Below are 16,499 nucleotides of genomic sequence, written 5' to 3'. Positions count from 1 at the left end.
GAATCAATTCAGCAGGGTTTATGTAGAGCTTCCGAAAGCTGCTGGCCATTTTCTCTCCATCTGGTCGCGAAGTCTAATGACAAATGATGACCTTGTGGAGAATGCTCAGACGATTCCAGACCGATTCCCCTTCCCTCTGATCAGAGACTTTGCACATTACTTCGCAGACTGTTATATTTTTTCTAGCCTGGATATCACCAAGGCTTACCACCCAATTCATGTAGCTGTCGAAGATATTTTAAAGACAGCAATTTGCACCCCTTTTGGACTTTTCGAGTTCACACGGATGACTTTTGGCTTGTGTAATGTGGTGCAAACCTTCCGGGGATTATTGATCCACTCTGTACTATGAAACTTTGATTTCTGTTTCGTCTACTTGGATGATGTACTGGTCGTCTTCTCTATCAAGTCCGAGTATTTGGCACTTCTTGAGTGTGCTTTCTTGACTATGGCCAAGTTTTTACAAATTCTTCCAACCGTAGGTGAAATGTGCAGGCATTTTATCACTCCTAACGGTGTACAACCCGACCCACAGAAGTTGCGAGCGACCGAAAGCTTTCCACTCTCTAAGACGGCAAAATACCTCAGAAGGTTCTTGGATATGGTAAGCTACCACCTGCTTTAAGTCCGTCACCACCAACCTCTCTTTAACGCCTTCCTGCCTGGGTCTATAACATATAAATCGCGGGAGGTCGAGTAATTTCTAGAAACCGTCCGGGCATTTCAGACCACCAAGAACATGGCTGGAATACGCTCTACTTTTGGCATTCCCTCAACAGAATGCACCTTAGCCGTGTTCGTTGATGCCTCAGACATTGCAGTAGGCGAGCTTTTAATCAGAAGGTGAACCAAACTTGATACCCGTTTAGATTTTTCTCGAAGCAGTTGAATCCCGCTCAACAGATTTACGGGACTTACGGTAGTGAGCTATTAGTCTCGTATACAACACTAAATATTTCCGTTTTTCCTTGGAGGTTAACCGTAACTTTGTTCCCGACAAAAGCCCGACTAAGCGTATTCTTTAGGACAGGAAAGGGCTTCCATACCATACATCTTGACATTACAGATCCTTTGCGTGACTCGCCTCACGATTGATTGGTTTACGGGGTGGTTTGAGGCAAAACCTCTGAAGGACATTACAACGCAGTCCTGTATTTGAGGCCTTCTATCGAGAGTGGATACTAGCCTTTGGTGTTCCAGCGGCAATAGTCGTTGACTAGGGAATGCAGTTCGAATCTACTCTTTCCTCAGAGCTCGAAAAATTCCTGAGTTTAAAAGGTCATCGGAAAATAGTATACTATCCCCAGTCTAATGGGATGCTAGAACGGTGGCACCAGACGTTTAAAGCCGCCATTACCCGACGGTACGTCCTGGTCGCAGGTCGTGCAGCCAACCCCTGAAGAGCGTGCTGCCAGTCCTGGTGGAAACGAATACAGGTAGCAATCGGACCGCGTCGAGTTTCTGCGTTAAAACCAGGAAAATGTTTGGTCAGAAAGCTGAAATATGAGCAACAGTATGTAACTATAGAAAGCAAGGACTTTCGCTCATGATGTGACGGGTAGCGTCCCCGAGTTCTAATTCCCTAGTTAAGGTACTTCCCTCCTAAATAGTGACCTTGAAAAAGTTTCTCGGTACTCGTCGCAACAGTTTTGAACTTCTGCCAGGTTGGAATCCAGTCGACTGTCTTTGTCCAAGCTAAAGAATCCGCGGCAGTTGTGAAGTTTATATAGTCTGCAACCTTCCTTTAGGAAAATGACAAGACGGCATGCAAAATGGCCTGATGGAACTGGAAGGTTTATTGGAAAGGAGAAAGGTATATCTATAGGAGACGACCCGGATAAAGTTTCCAGTATCCAAAAAAAGAAGGGTGAAAAGGAACAACGTGTCCCGGCCATACCAAGTGCAGCTAGGACAGAAGAGGCTAGAACCTGTGTGTTCTTTGGAAGTTCAAAATGTTGACTATTTTACAGAAAAGGCTGAAAATTTTTTTCAGCGTCAGTCTGACGTCAAATGGGATGATACCGGACTTTCGATGCAGGCTTGATGCTATGCTTGGGCATGAAAGAGCGAATATACATTGGAAGAGACTTTAGTGTCATATCGTTTAAATGGACACCCCAAAAGGAAACGAATCCTGAAAATGGTGTGAAGGGCGGGCTAGCAGTTTTAAGTTCTAGATCCATGCCAACAATCCGGTGCACAAGTTGCGAAGGAAGCGTTTCTAACGTAAGCTTTGTATCGGAATCACTGTAGTCGTCAATGAAGGGATGGTAAGTTTCGGAGGAAGTTGTTAATGCTATTTTTGGGTGTAGACTAGTCTAGTAACCCGCCTGTGCATAGAGTGGAGTGAAGGTGAACAATAAAAAAGTCGTTGAAGTACTTGGGACCGGCGGAGTTACGTTACTGTCATTCAGTTATGAACCTCGAAACGATAGGGGGTTTCCATGCCCCGAAGGGCTTGCCGCCGTGAAATGTCTTCTGTGCATTGGTGGGCGACGGAAGTTGGAAGGCTTCGGAAAGAGTAGCGTATAATCTTACGCTGGGCGTAGCATTCAAACAAATTCATTACAACCGATAAATAGAGGTTCTACGGAAACCTTTTCCACTTCTTGGTATTGACAGGTTATCTGGAGGCCTTTCCCTGCTCTATAATATACAAGGGGCAGCGGGTGGATCTCTCGGACGCTTCCTACTTCTGCTAAGGCTTGACATGTGAAAATAATCGCAGCGGGTTTGTTATGCAAATGATGACACTGCTACTGAATGCATTGTTGAATAGGCGTAAAGCAGGAAGAACTGATCCTGCTTTTCTGTCATGCTACTTTTCGTGTATGACCTAAAAGTTGCAAAAATTACCCTAAGTGACTTTGTGATGTCTTCTAAAAGAGATTGTTTCTATTCTATTTCCTCACCGTCAAGACAGCTGAAGCTAAACGGTGGGCTGGGTCAACTGGTGCGTGGTACCGCCATTAAACGAGGAGGAGCTGGGGAAAATATGTGCTGGGGTCGTTGACAACAAGACCATTGGTTTTGATGATATTTCTAATAGAGCTTTGAAGCTGGGAGTGAATACTCAGTACGATGAAGGAATACTCCCTGCTCAGTTGAAAAAGTAAAAGTTGGTGTTGCTCCCCAAACCCAATAAGCCACCTGTAGATCCAGCATCATATGGAAGACGTTGTTCAGAGCCATCTACAATATGATATTCCTCATCATCGAAAGCAGGAAAGTCTTATCGGAACGTCACTCTTCCGTAGATGCGGTAATCATGCTGGCGAATCTGACAAAAGACGCGATGAGTTCAAAAATGAATTCAACTTTGCCATCTGTAAGCAAATTGAAGGGACGTTCGTTTACATAGGTGCTCCTCAGTGTTTAACGAGTCTGATCCAGAAATTACTCTCATCCCAGACGATGTTAAGATTGCTGAATTTGCCGATAACCTGGATGTAGTTATTACAGTAAAATATCCAGAGAGTGTGGAGGTCTACGCAGTGGAGACAGTGGCAAAATGAAGAACACTGTCAGAATGAAAGTTGGTGTCCAATCGGTTGTCTTGAAGCCGGGTATCGAATACCGGGGAGTGCTGATTGATATTCCATGGAGCATCTAGAGTATGCATGTCAATAGGCTGCTAGTACCATCGCGGCACTAGCGAAAATGTTACCGAACGTTGGCGGGTTGAAGCACTGTGATTACTTCCAGCTGACGTGGTGGATCGATTCTACTTTACCCGTCGCCGTAGGGAGAGGCGTTTTTTGGTACCAGTACCTCTTCTAGACTTTCTTTTTATAGATTACCCGCTCAAACATTTTCCCCATAGTGTCTAGAAGACATATGAATCAAGGAGAGGATCGCTCAGCTATATGTTTGTTAGCTTTAGCCAACAGTACCATTTTCTGTTCTCTCATGCTGCAGGAAATATCCTCTCGGATATGAACCCCTTGAACAACTCAGCGATCAGATTTTACGGCGATCTTAAGGGGCTTATTCAGTATTCCGTCTGGCCCGGGGTTTTTTCGCTTATTTTACTCCAGAGCTACAACAGTTCATTTGTAGTTACTGCATGAATTACCGTCATATTCAGAGATTTTTGAAAGGTATCAGTGCTACAGACCCTGGATTGTTTTCAAAAAAGGGTAGACCACGTGATTTTCAGAGATGACCGACCTCTGAATCATGCGATGACAATTCTAAAAACGCTTCCTCACGGGTTCACATTCGCTCCGAACAGACCACGTTAAATCATTAGCTCTTGGTTCGTTGGATGGTCAGCTTAGTAGGTTAATCTAGCCACGGTTCTATTAAGGTTTACTCATTCAATGCTTTTGTAGGCCAGCCTGAAGTGCATCCCGACTTTGGGTAAGTTATTTCCCTGCTGCATGGCTCTGCCCGTACTTTGTAAGGTATGTACAGTATATAAAGATTCTATGTTTTTGGACACGCACTGCGGAATTTTCCTTAAGTGAGTTTTTAACTTGTTTACAACCTTCAGTTTTGCCTAAACTGGATTTGTTCAATTCAACCATGACCTTCCTAGATCCTTCGGATTTTGCTGACATTCCCGGCAAGACCTTTTAGGTTGAAGTAAGCTTTGACCTTTTCTACTATCTCAGCATATGACAGTTTTCCCATGCTGAAGGTAACACTTTTTTCTGGGCGAATTCGTATCATTGAGCTGGTGGACCTCGACGCAAAATCGGCATGTCTGGAGTTCCTTATTAAGGCAGGCCTAGACTAGATACTGGTTGTTGCATCGTTGATGATGATGATGAATTCGCAACTTCGCTTTCTTCTCCGCCTTTGTGAATGACCTTGGTTCATCCACCATTTTCGGTTCCCTTAGCTTTCCCTTCGGGTACCGATGATCTTACTTGGGGTACATGCTTCTTCCCTTCGGAACTCATAGTTGCAGTCTTCGGAACAGAAGTGTGCCCATTTTCCTATTAGGTGCCTAGTGATTCTTCAGAGGATCATTATCTCTCTCTCCGAACTCTTTTAGGCCCATGGCGCTTCGATTAGGTATCACTTGGGTCGCTTCTGACACTGTTTGGACGATCGGTTTTAGCTTTTGCAAGGGTGCTCTTTCTTCTTCTTCCTTCTATGGTCTATTATATAGGTCCCTACTGGTTTTCACCATGTTTTTGATGGTTTGATGGACGTTGGGCTTGTCTTTGAAAAACTCGGACGGTTTAATTATTTTTGTTCCAAGCTGCTTGAAGGGTAGTTCATCCACGTCAGGGCACTGTTCTCTGTGAGCCTTGGGCTGTTTATCTTTCTAAACCCTCCGTCAAAATTGGCATTTAATGTGCTTTCCAGACTTTAATTTTTTGCCGACTTTGCCATTGGTGGAGATCGAAAAATTAAAGAACTTCTCCTGAAAGGGGCAATACCTTGATCTTGGAGTATCTACGGTCGTCCTTCTTAGACAGATTTCTTTTCAGAACATTACTTTTCACCTTCATTATAGGTGTTCTTGTCAAGGTATTGCTTCGCTTGAACACCTCTTTTGCCAAATCTAAATCACTTATAGCATTTGAAGCCTCGCTGGTCAAGTTGTCCACCACCAAGGCACTGCGGTGGGGGGATATCCGAGCCTGCTCGCCCACACCCAAAGGCGACCAGTACTGGGGTTTTGAGCTTGGACCGTAAATAAGACCCGCAATAATCATAGCACAAGGGGTTTGCCACCTGTAATTAAACTAGCAGACCTTCAAGATCTCTGAGCAGGAATGTCAAACAGGAAAAATTTTATTAGTTTCAATGGATTTGATTTGCGATTTATTGCACTTCATGCGATGATTTGAGTATTTTCTCTCACAAAATTCACTTAAACAAAATGTTAATTAGGCCACCAGGCTAAGCAGTCGCGTTGTTATCATTACGTTATGTTGTCTTCCAGAAGGTTGTCTCTGTGTTGGTATCAAGCGGAAGGTGCGCCGACAATGGATCATATTATATTCGCCATAGTTGCCAATTTCGTCTCGGTCTTCTTGGGTTTGACACCTATACGATGTGAAGGATCAGACTGATTAATGGAACTGAAAAGTTGGGGTCTTCTTTTCACAGGACAAGCGAAGTTAATTGTGGAGGGGGGCAGTAAACTGTAATTTGGCAATGCCAGTCTTACAAATGCAGGAATTATGTTTTCAATGATAATTCATTTAGAATAGCCCTCCCTACAGTTTAGGATCCAAAACTTCTAGAGACTCAGCAAATACAAAATTCATCTATGTCTTATCTTTGCAGGTTCCGAAAAAAGTCTTCGAATCCCGGGAATCTAACTTCGCTCTTAACACCACGGTTCATCAAAACATCAACTGGAGGTGCATCCGTATGGCAAACGACATTACCAACGGTTGCTTGACTCCAGTCCAGCTGTTCTTCTATCCGGTTAATTCTGCATTTCAGTCCAAGCAGATGCTCGTCAAGTAAAATGTCTTTTCGAGGGTTGAAGGGCATTATGTGTCTCGGGGGGTTTTGCACTGTAATCGTCAAGAAAGGTACGGCTAATGCACCTAATTCGCATCCATACCACCAGCTCCTACTCTCACCGCTAGAAACCTCTGGATAATGCAAAGTGCCAGAGGAGAACTCTGCATCGTAAAACGGAGATGACCCGACTGATCCTTCAGTTTGGTGACTGTGCAATAGGCTGACTATCTGCTGACAGTATAATATTGTCTTCGAGCTTGAAATTAGTCTCGAATTGGGTCGCAAATACAACGGTGACCATGACAATAGAAAAAGGATTACGAATTTGGAACTTGAATTGCACGCCCACATTTAATCCTGCATTAGATGACGTACAGTAAAGTGGACCAGATTGAAGGTGAGACCCTAATTTTTTTCGGCTTTATAGATGATATTTACCCTCTTCCATTAAACTTCCAGAACAAAGACCGAAGGAAGACAAAAGCAATAAAAACACTATCCACGGAGGGGACTTCAAGAATAACAAGGAGTCACAGTCAAATACATTGGGGAACTTCTGGGAACTTCGAGTTTCCTTCTTACAAGTCATGAGCTCAACATCATATCTTCCGACGATTTTCAGAATTGAGTGTTGTGGTATCCACAAACGATGTCTTTTCTTGATCGTCTCAAGGGAATGGTTTCAACGTCAATATTGAGGTAATTCAAAAAAACTACATATTGTCCTGGGAATGAGAACGCTTCTAGATTATTCTGAATACTGTCATAAAAGTCCTGACTTCATTGCTTCATACTTCCCGCAAGCACCGTTGACGCTCTTAAAACGTTTTAGGTGGCATTCCAGCAAATGTCCGCAGCACTTTTTCTGTTTTCCACATGGTTAGATGAGCTGGTAAACCCTCGGCTATGACGCCATAATCCCTAACGAGCTACTTGTTATGCCACTTATACATTTCCATTCCACTCATCACGAACTTTTCTTTATTTTCATGCATATCCTGCTAGGACCTAATGAACTCGCTTGTTGTCCATCCTCACATAACTATGAATACATCCTTGCATACATTTCCACCCCCTTTCGGCATGTTTCTAGATAATCTAATATAATGAATGAATTGTCGGTGCTCCTTGGTCTATACAATGTACTAAGGACGATGGGGAGGGTTGTGCGAGGACGACTCAATATTTTTCCAAGGTACACGTAGGAGGTGTTTGGATGAATGAATCTGGTTATGACTGAACATAAACTGTCCGCTTTACTGTTTGTTTTCAGTAATGATGTGAACCTTCCCTGTCGGTGAAAGGTGGCAAGGATAGCGGCTTGCAGACGTTAATGAAAAGGTCAATGTAGGTTTTCGTGCCTGAAATAGCGAACGAATATAATTTTGGAACATAATATTGCCCACAAAATATTGCAGTTTATGGGAGCACGGCAATTTCAGCTCCTTCTTTATGTGAAATAATAAATGACTTTATTGCCTCTCGGCCTTCTTACAAGATAACATCCTTGAAGGCGGTGATATTACAATCTGCTTACGTGCTCGAAGGCATTGCCGTGATTCAAGTGGCGAATTTTTGCAAGATATGCGTTTTTCGATATTGATTTAGAATGTTATTTTAAACTTGATAGTTACGTAAGGGACATATCATGTGTCAACTAGATCAATCGTTAATTGAGATATAAATATCTCCCCCATATTTTGCACTGCCATTTTTTCGCAAATTTCGTAGTCTATCATTAATCAGGATATATCGACATATCTATTGAAGGATAATACAGCTGATTCGAATTACACTCAATGTAAGTGAAAAAGGAGACAAAACGTCGACTCATGTCGAGCAATAAGAGATGAATAAGGCTCAATCGTTGCGATGCAGTCAAGGTGCTACTTCTGTCGACTGTCCCTGTAAAGGACATTGACACATTCGCCATAATGCTAGTAGTGTTTGGGTCCAAACTAGGCACATAGTGCAGCGATTTATGTCTGAAGAGACAAGACCATCCAGGAGGTTCTTCGCATCTATTGTATAAGGAGATGTTTTGTTTTACTGGTACAGGATGAGAGAGGTGAAAGCTTCCGCCGTGACAAAAGATGAGAAAAGTATTCGTTAATGTTCGAAATGTATGTACTTCTCAAGGCAGGGATCAGGTATTTTTGGTCAATGTTATGCATGTGACCAGTGAGGAACCGCTTCCTACACAATTAATCACCGTATTTACATATAGTGGCTACCAAGCAACTCAAATTTAGATTGAATCTTCATTGAATGACGAAACTGGTGTTGATGAGATAAAAGAACGATTAACAAGCGGAGACGATTTCAGTAGTCTTGTGCGGGATATGAACTTATGAGAGGATCTTGTAATTTATTTATTTATTGACGGAAAATAAACAGAGTAAACTCCAGTTACTTATTGACCGCAGAAGGAGGAGAAAGCAACGACCTTAACCTATGCTTAAAACTACTGAAAGAAGGAAAGTTTAAAGGCGGAGCAGTCTATCACACCTGACAAACATTTGAAAAATGTGCTTAAATTCAAATAAGTTCTGTGCTGTTGTGGGAGCGGGAGGTTCGCAGAGGAGAGGCGGGAGTGGTTGTCCACATGAGGGAACTTCTTTTAAGGAAGAAGGAATTGGTGAATTTGCATGCATCTTTTGTAATGCGTGTGTGTTTGAGGTGGGGGAGAGGCAAAGCCTCTGAGCATTCAGACCTTAGTGGTCCATTGTACTTGACGTTAGTGAATGTGATGCTACCCACTGCAGTTGGAGCACATCACATAGAAAATGTTCCGTGGATTCAACTTCCTAATTACAGGATGGACACGCATTATCTTGGGTAATTCCTATTCTGAACATATGCCCAGCTAGTGAATTATGACCTGTCAGAATGCCCACAATACTTCTTTTCGACAGGATAAACTTTGCAGTATGTTTGTTGGGTTCTGACAGGAAAAGTTTGGTGTGTCTAGCAGCATTAAGAGTTCGCCACCAGTCATTATGGGAAGCTTGTTCTCAATTTTAGATAACAGCATCAGCCAATGCTACTGACACCCCAACGGATGCATCAACGAACATCGGCCTAATGATATCAACATATATCCACATTACTACCTGAGGCCTAAGTCCTCATGTCGAGGCGAAGGTCTCCCTACACATAAGCTGTGAGAGCTCGTTTCACCTTTATCTCTTCATGTTGGTTTCAAAAAGGCTTTTTGTCTAGAGTAACTCCCAGATATTTCACTTCTTTGGAGAGTTGAAGTTGAAACCAAAGAATGAAGAGCAGACTCACGGGACTTTCCACGTTGGTCAGCATGTTGTTTTTCATTTAATGGGTGCGACCTTAGCGCCTTCTCGCTAATGTAATGCTCAACCAGTCACTGCAGACATTTCAGCGAAAATGATTTTAAGCTGATTTGCCTGAAGTTTTTTGGATTTGAATAGTTATCTGCCCAGGCTTTGGCCTGAAGACTACCTTCACCTTCTGCCAAGAAGGCACGTAGCCCAGAGCAGGACATCCTCGAAAAATATTTCTTAGAAGTTGTTCTGTACCCTCCTATAGCATCGCTGGGTAGATGCCATCGATACCAGGTGCTTTGAAGTGTTCAAATTATAGTATTGGTAATTGGTAACAACCGCTCTCGCAATATCCCAATTCCCCTTGCAACATTTCCGTGTTGAAGGGCTTGCAGAAACCGCCAATTCTCCTCTTCCCACTTCTGAGACCTGCTTTCCCCGGTGGTGTAGTTCCAAGAGAGTCTGTACACACTCAATTCTGGAGTTTGTAAAAGTACTACCCGGCTTTGTAAGAGAGTCCAACTTGACAAATAGGACAAGCCTCTTCAAAGCACTCTAAAAGTGTGCGATTTAGAGTTTCCAATTGACCTTCTGTCGCCAAGGGGATTCTCCTTGCCTAGGAAGCTAAATTTTGCGTCGTTGGAGGGCAAAAATAATCATAGAGTAACTGAGCAAAAGCAACTGTGACGTTTCTTCTCTTACCATTAACCTGGTATTGAAAGTTGACCGCAACCAGGTCCTGGGAAAAGAATGGTCTCAGGATAGTGGCCTTTAATAATTTTGACATCAAAACGGAAGCCCCAGGTCTGGAGGATCTTTTATCGAAGAAGATCCTAGTCCCCTTGACAGATCCAATACCACAGATTCTGTTCAAGCGAACCCATGGCTCTTGAACCAGCAATATATAAGGAGAGTCCTGCAATTTTGCCAGCCTTGCCGCCAGTAGATGGATAAAAGCTTTGGCATGCCTTCTGGTTAATTTGACTAGCTCTTATGCTTGTAGTCATAAGTGCAGTCTGAATATGAAAACTGCCGCTAACTGAAAAGTCTGCTGCCTTCAGTGTGGGTTTCACCGGGGTTGCCAGCTTGTCCTCACTTTCCGACGAAAGTTCCGTTTTCTTGTGTCTGATTTCTACGGATATTGCCACACTTGGTGGTGTAACAACGTCCATGTCCCCATTCCCTAGAAACTTCGCCTTCTTTCGCAGTGGCTTTCATTGTCGTTAGCTGGGAGCGCTCCCAGGTTTATGGTGTCCGGGCTGCATGGATCTGTTTTCATATACCGGCTTTAGACCAGTTGCATCCACATTACCAGCTTCCCTTTCTTCCGTCTTACAGGTACAGGCGCAGGAGGAGGTTCTGACAGGGAAGCCTGTAGTCCCTTCTCCTTTATGGCTGAAGTTTCCTTCAGCCAAGCCTTCCTCTCCCGTATTTTAGAAGAGTTAGGCACCTCTTACCGACAAGCCGGCCGCAGTCAGGTTTTCAGTTCCTCTCATTACTATTCTTTTTGGCTGACCGCACCGTAGTCACCGAGTGTAGGTTTGCCACTGAAGAGAGCGTGTCTTCCACAGATTTCGCCGTGAGGAACATGTATTTTTTGATGGCTCCAAAATGCGTGCCTCGCCCACGAATTGATTTCTCAAAGTCGCGGGTGGATTCGAAGTCTGTGACTTCTTACCACTTGGAGTGTTGCAATCCTTTCTTTCCATCTTCATGTATCTTTGGACACCCTTGGTGGATTAGTAAATTACCACAGGCTCCCTCACCACGAATAGGTGGTGTCCTAGGGGTCACAGGGTTCACAGGGGATACTCACGAGAGATTGAAGAAAGTTAAGGAGGTTTGGATATGTAAAATCAGATTGAAGGGAGACACAGTATATAGGCAAATAGGGACAAGTAAGGAGGGGGTAAGGTCGTTGATAAAAATAAAAATAATAGAGGGCCCCATTTACAGACATGAAAAGAGGCACGGCGGGATCGATTGCAAAGGAAGAGGTAAGCCAGGATACTACTGATTTGGGAATGCTCAGATACGTGAGCTTGGACAAAAGTGTGTTATTATTTACTGTATGGAAGGCTTTAGCAAAGTCAGTGTCAGTTTTTAGGCATTTGGCTCGAAGTTGGTGAAGTCGAGGAGGTTGGAGGCAGTGCTGTGTTTTCACTATGTGGAGGCCAAAGTGGGCGGACAATCAGTCGCTGACATACCTCTCCAAGATTTTGTAACAAGAGGGGAGGAACGATATGGGACGGCAATTCTCAGCAAAGGTGCGATCGCTACAGGGTAGGAAAATGGTTCTGTTCAAGACTCCTGTTAAAAATAATGGAGAGGGAAAGGGAAATGGACTGGCCAGTTATAATGAAAAGAAGGTTAGAAAGGTCGTCGTGATCAAGATCAATATTGGCGTCAAGCTTGCCAATGGAGTGCTTGACAGAAAAAGGGGTAATGATGGGAATTACGGGGGGGGGGGGGGCTGCCTACTGGGAGAGAGAAGAGGGAGGAGAGGGAACATAGACTGAAGAAAAGTAGCGGTAGAGTAAATCAGAAGATAGTTGTAAGGAGTTCGCAGAGGAACTAGAGAATTTGATGGAAGTTGGAGATAGTTGGGCAAGATTGCGAATATGGGATCAGGATGCTATGGGGTCACCGCGTTCCAGTTAGGCTATGGTTAGATATCGGCCTAAATATTTTAAAAAAAAAAATGAAATCAGTATAGGCTCGAGAAGATAGGAACTTTTTTCTAATTAAGTTTTTGATGAAGTTTTGTGTGGACTTTAATGGTGAAGCAAACTGGGTAAGAGCGCAAGGACTTAGTAGGGGAGGGGACGTAGCAAGAATGAAGATCTGGTAAAGTGGCGTAGAAAGTGCTGAGTTTTCGTTCGCACATTAATGGGGAGAGGAGGGGTTCAGCTGATTGTCGCTAGGACTGAGCTTAGATCTTCGATATTGCGCTTGACAGGAGAGTGGTGCGCGTATGATCTGGCATCAAACTCGAGAGCATGATGATGAGTATCAGGAGGATTGGGAAATGCAATGCACAAGATGGTTAAAGAGCAAACGATCCACGGTGCGATTTAAGTAATTTCTGGATCGGTTTCTTTCCTTATCACTAAGAAAGGCGAAAATCCTGAAGGAGATTCAAATCACTAATTTTGGGGTGTCCTTAAGAGTCAAAGGCTATTCACGGGAAATGCGAAAAACATTATAGAGAAAATATCTCTAGGTTTCAATGTTATATTTAGTAAATCATTAAATCGACTTAAACGTCAGGTTCAACGGCCTACTTAAAAGTCAGAGTATTTGTGTAGAGTGGAAAGGCGCTGCTGTCTAAGCTTGACAAACGGTTAGGTGTTGAGAATTATATCAGCAAGACTTCTAAATAGGAAGAAGGAGTATGTAAATCATCCGCTAATTACGCGAAGAAGCAGATTCCCGGAATATAGGGAAGCCCTTAACTCGCAGTATGAACATGTGTCGATCTCCACAGCGCCCAGCGAAGGAGACAGCAAGGCCTGGAATACCCAACAGTTTGATTACAAAAACTGATAATTTGAAAAATTGGGACTCTGCGGAAACCCTGTTCACTTAATACCGAACAGATGGACCGGTCATTATTCCCTTCACATACCGTACGGGTTGACGAAAGAAGTCTGAAATTCCGAAAGGTACATAAACTGGTATTCCATTATCATCCAGACCTACTGCTCGGCGCATTCAACACTTGCCTGAAAGAGGTAATTTTACCTTCCTACTGGAAGCTGGCGAGACTTGCGCTAAGTAGAGTAAAGGAAAAGGAGACCCTAAATTGCCAACTGCATACTGATTATTCTGTATGCTTGTCATTGCCGGGAGTATGCTTGAAAGCTCATTAGTAGACTCGCTGGTGTGAGGGAGATCCACGGCCCATACTGGCATACAAGTCGTCGTGCGGTGCATCAAGCTGAAGCACAGAGCCACCGAACTCGATGAGTGGTGCTTTTCGTAACGCTTGATGTCAGAAATGCGTTTAAGTCCCCAAAATGGAAAGATATGCTAGGTACGCTGGATATTGAGGGGTTGTTTAAGAAACGGCTCTCTGTTCTATCAGATGCTAGAGGGCCAGAGGAGAATGAAGAAGAAGTCGCGGGTAGCATAGGGATCCATCCTAGGGTCGAACCGCTGAAAAACTTCTTATGATAGTTCCGGAAGACCTGATATGTCAGAAGAGTCGCGCTTGATTGGTTAAGCAGATTATGTTCCGACACTTGTTGCTAGACAGACTACTAAGCAGGTTCAAAGAGAGTTGGCATATTCATACGACGGGTAAGCGGATTAATGACTACTTACTGTTGGGTACTGGAAAAAACCAAAGTGTCCTGAATAAAAAGAGAATCCCGACCCTGCGTTCCATATCGATCGGCAAGTTGAAAATGGAGTCAAAACCATCTTTACCTTTAATTGATTCTCAGTTGGGGTTTTTTGAACAAATCAAAGCAACAGGGCACAAAGCTATAGCTAAAACTTCGGCCTTAAGTCGACTAACGGCAAACAATGGGCGTCCTATGTCTACCAGGCGACGTTTTGTAATGAGTGTAACGCTGTACGCTTCACACTACAGCGCCGAGGTTCGGGCTGATTCTCTATAACGCTGAGGTGTGCGCTGTTGCTCTACAGTGCTGAGGTTTGGGCAGATGCTCTTGGCGAAGAGGTGTATCATAACCTCTTTGCGCAAGTATAGAAATGGAGAGCTTTGCGGGAGACGTCTGCTTATCGCATTGCCCCTGAACTGATTGTGATGGTGATCGCGAGAGTGATCCTTGTCACCCTTTTTGCTAAAGAACGTAAAGCCATGCCACAAACGCAAGGCAGAAGACTGAAGGAAGGTGTTTGCTCGTGAAGGACGGAAATACATACTAAATGAGTACCAACTCTCTAAGCAAAACGTGCCAAGGGGCAGATAGATTGCCGTGCCGATTGGCAACTGAACCTCACTCTACTTTTACTCAGCTTTTAAGAGTTCATCGAGGTTCTCTCTCTCTATTCTCCAATTGGGTTATGGACGACAACGATGGCACCTTTTTTGTTGAAGGTGGGCTAGGATTCGTCAGCAATTCAGATGCAGGGGAGCTCTCTCGAGTTAACATTGTCAGAGAGATGCTGAGGTTTGCTGACAGATGATAAGGGGATCTTTAAACTGACAGTTCCCTTCCTCCTACCCTGGTAAAAAGAATCCCCTGACTTGAAGGCTCCCTAAGACCAGTACGCGGAACGGCTAGTCCGAAGTAACGCGAAAAACGGTTCCAGGCTAGTCCTCTGACAACGGGGAGGCGTTTAGTTGGTAGTCCGACGGCGTACCGTTGTGGGAGTCGAACACTCTGAGCATAAGCGCATTCACATATTCTACTCAGAAAAGAAACTTTACCTTATTCACACGGAATAATGTTCGACCATCTGGTTATGGATAAAATCCAGCTTAATAGATTGCATATTAGTGGATATGATCCAGCCCGGAAAGGCAATATTTATTGTACTAAAAGAAGATGTGGTAGACCTTGCCTTAGATGGAACGATGCTGTACGTCATCACGACAGTCAACTTCTAGGGATATGGAATTGGTGTACCTCGGCCAAAACCAGGATGCCTGGAGTTGGAAAGAAAAAAGGAGAAAGAGGAGTTTCCTTCCGTTAAAAAATTTCGACGCGCATTCCCGCTCACAATTAAGGCTATTTTCATGTCGAAACGCTAGGGTTTAATTTTAAACCCCATTCCTTTGAAAAATTGGAGCGGCTACATCCACTTAAAAGTAAAAAGTACGTTTAATTTATCAGCGCCACCCCTTAGAGAAAGGGGATGAAGACGGTGCGCAGTAAGAAGAAAAAGGTTCATTTTTTTAATATCGTCGAAGAATTGTGGCGGTCAGTTTTCGTTGAAATTAGTTCCCTGAAGAGAGGCTATTTCCGTAACATTATTGCTCTTATTGGTAAGGCAGTCGTCGTCGCGATGTGCAAGGGAGGTTGATATATCAAAATATTTTTTAAACGCAAAGAATTTTCACCGGGTTTGAAGATGGGGATCCCCCCACCCCTACCATAAACTTTTAATCCCCTTTAGGGATGGGACCGAAATTCTTGAAAAAAAAAACGAACATTAGAAGACCAGAATCAGATCTGCATGGTAACTGTCTGTCAGTAGAGTTATATATATTTCTCAAGGACATGGAGGTTCAAGGGTTCTAACGTAAGTGCCTGTAGTGTAGGTCCTTTTCACACACGGTTTGATTTGAGATTGATTGACTGATTTGCTTACTTCTTCCAGTATGCAAAGTAAATCCGCAGTTTTTGCAGAACCTGAGGAAGATGTGTGAGAGTGGTCAAAGGGTAGTATAGGTCCCAGGGCGAAACGTGAATTGGTACCCACGATGGAGCATAAAACCCTGGGAAATGCCTGCTGAACCAACACCAACGGCTCTACTACCAAACCCTATCTCCACTTCCACGTGGTGACCGCTGGGAGCTCTTTCATAACGAGAAGCTGCAGACGGAGAAGGATGAAGGCGAGTCTCTCGCGCCTAAAAGCGGGACAAATTATACCAACTGGTCCTCCAGGTTGGGGGTTAGATAGGGCTGATAACCCTACACGGAAAACCGATATTACGAAGCCACGAAAGGAGCCTCGGACAGGATGGATCTTACAACGACGAACCTGGCAATGATAACGGATTAACAATTTGGGCATTTTCTCATGGAACGTGCGCTCCTTGTACAGAGATAAAGCTGATGATCAGCTAGA

At 43.8% G+C, this 16,499-nt stretch overlaps 1 long non-coding RNA gene across 1 annotated transcript in view; it reads left to right on the top strand.

Moving 5' to 3' along the window:
• Nucleotides 1-16,499, top strand: part of LOC119650654 — a 155,719-nt gene that overhangs the window by 100,239 nt on the left and 38,981 nt on the right. The window contains exons 3-4 of the long non-coding RNA XR_005249348.1: nt 6,250-6,832; nt 6,895-7,134. This is a non-coding gene — a long non-coding RNA (uncharacterized LOC119650654). The remainder of the gene's footprint in view (nt 1-6,249; nt 6,833-6,894; nt 7,135-16,499) is intronic.

The sequence above is a fragment of the Hermetia illucens genome, chromosome 3, assembly GCF_905115235.1.
Source record: "Hermetia illucens chromosome 3, iHerIll2.2.curated.20191125, whole genome shotgun sequence".
In the NCBI taxonomy this organism is placed as follows: Eukaryota; Metazoa; Arthropoda; class Insecta; order Diptera; family Stratiomyidae; genus Hermetia; species Hermetia illucens.
Note: the sequence above shows the minus strand (reverse complement) of the source record. Positions and strands in the feature narration are given on the sequence as shown.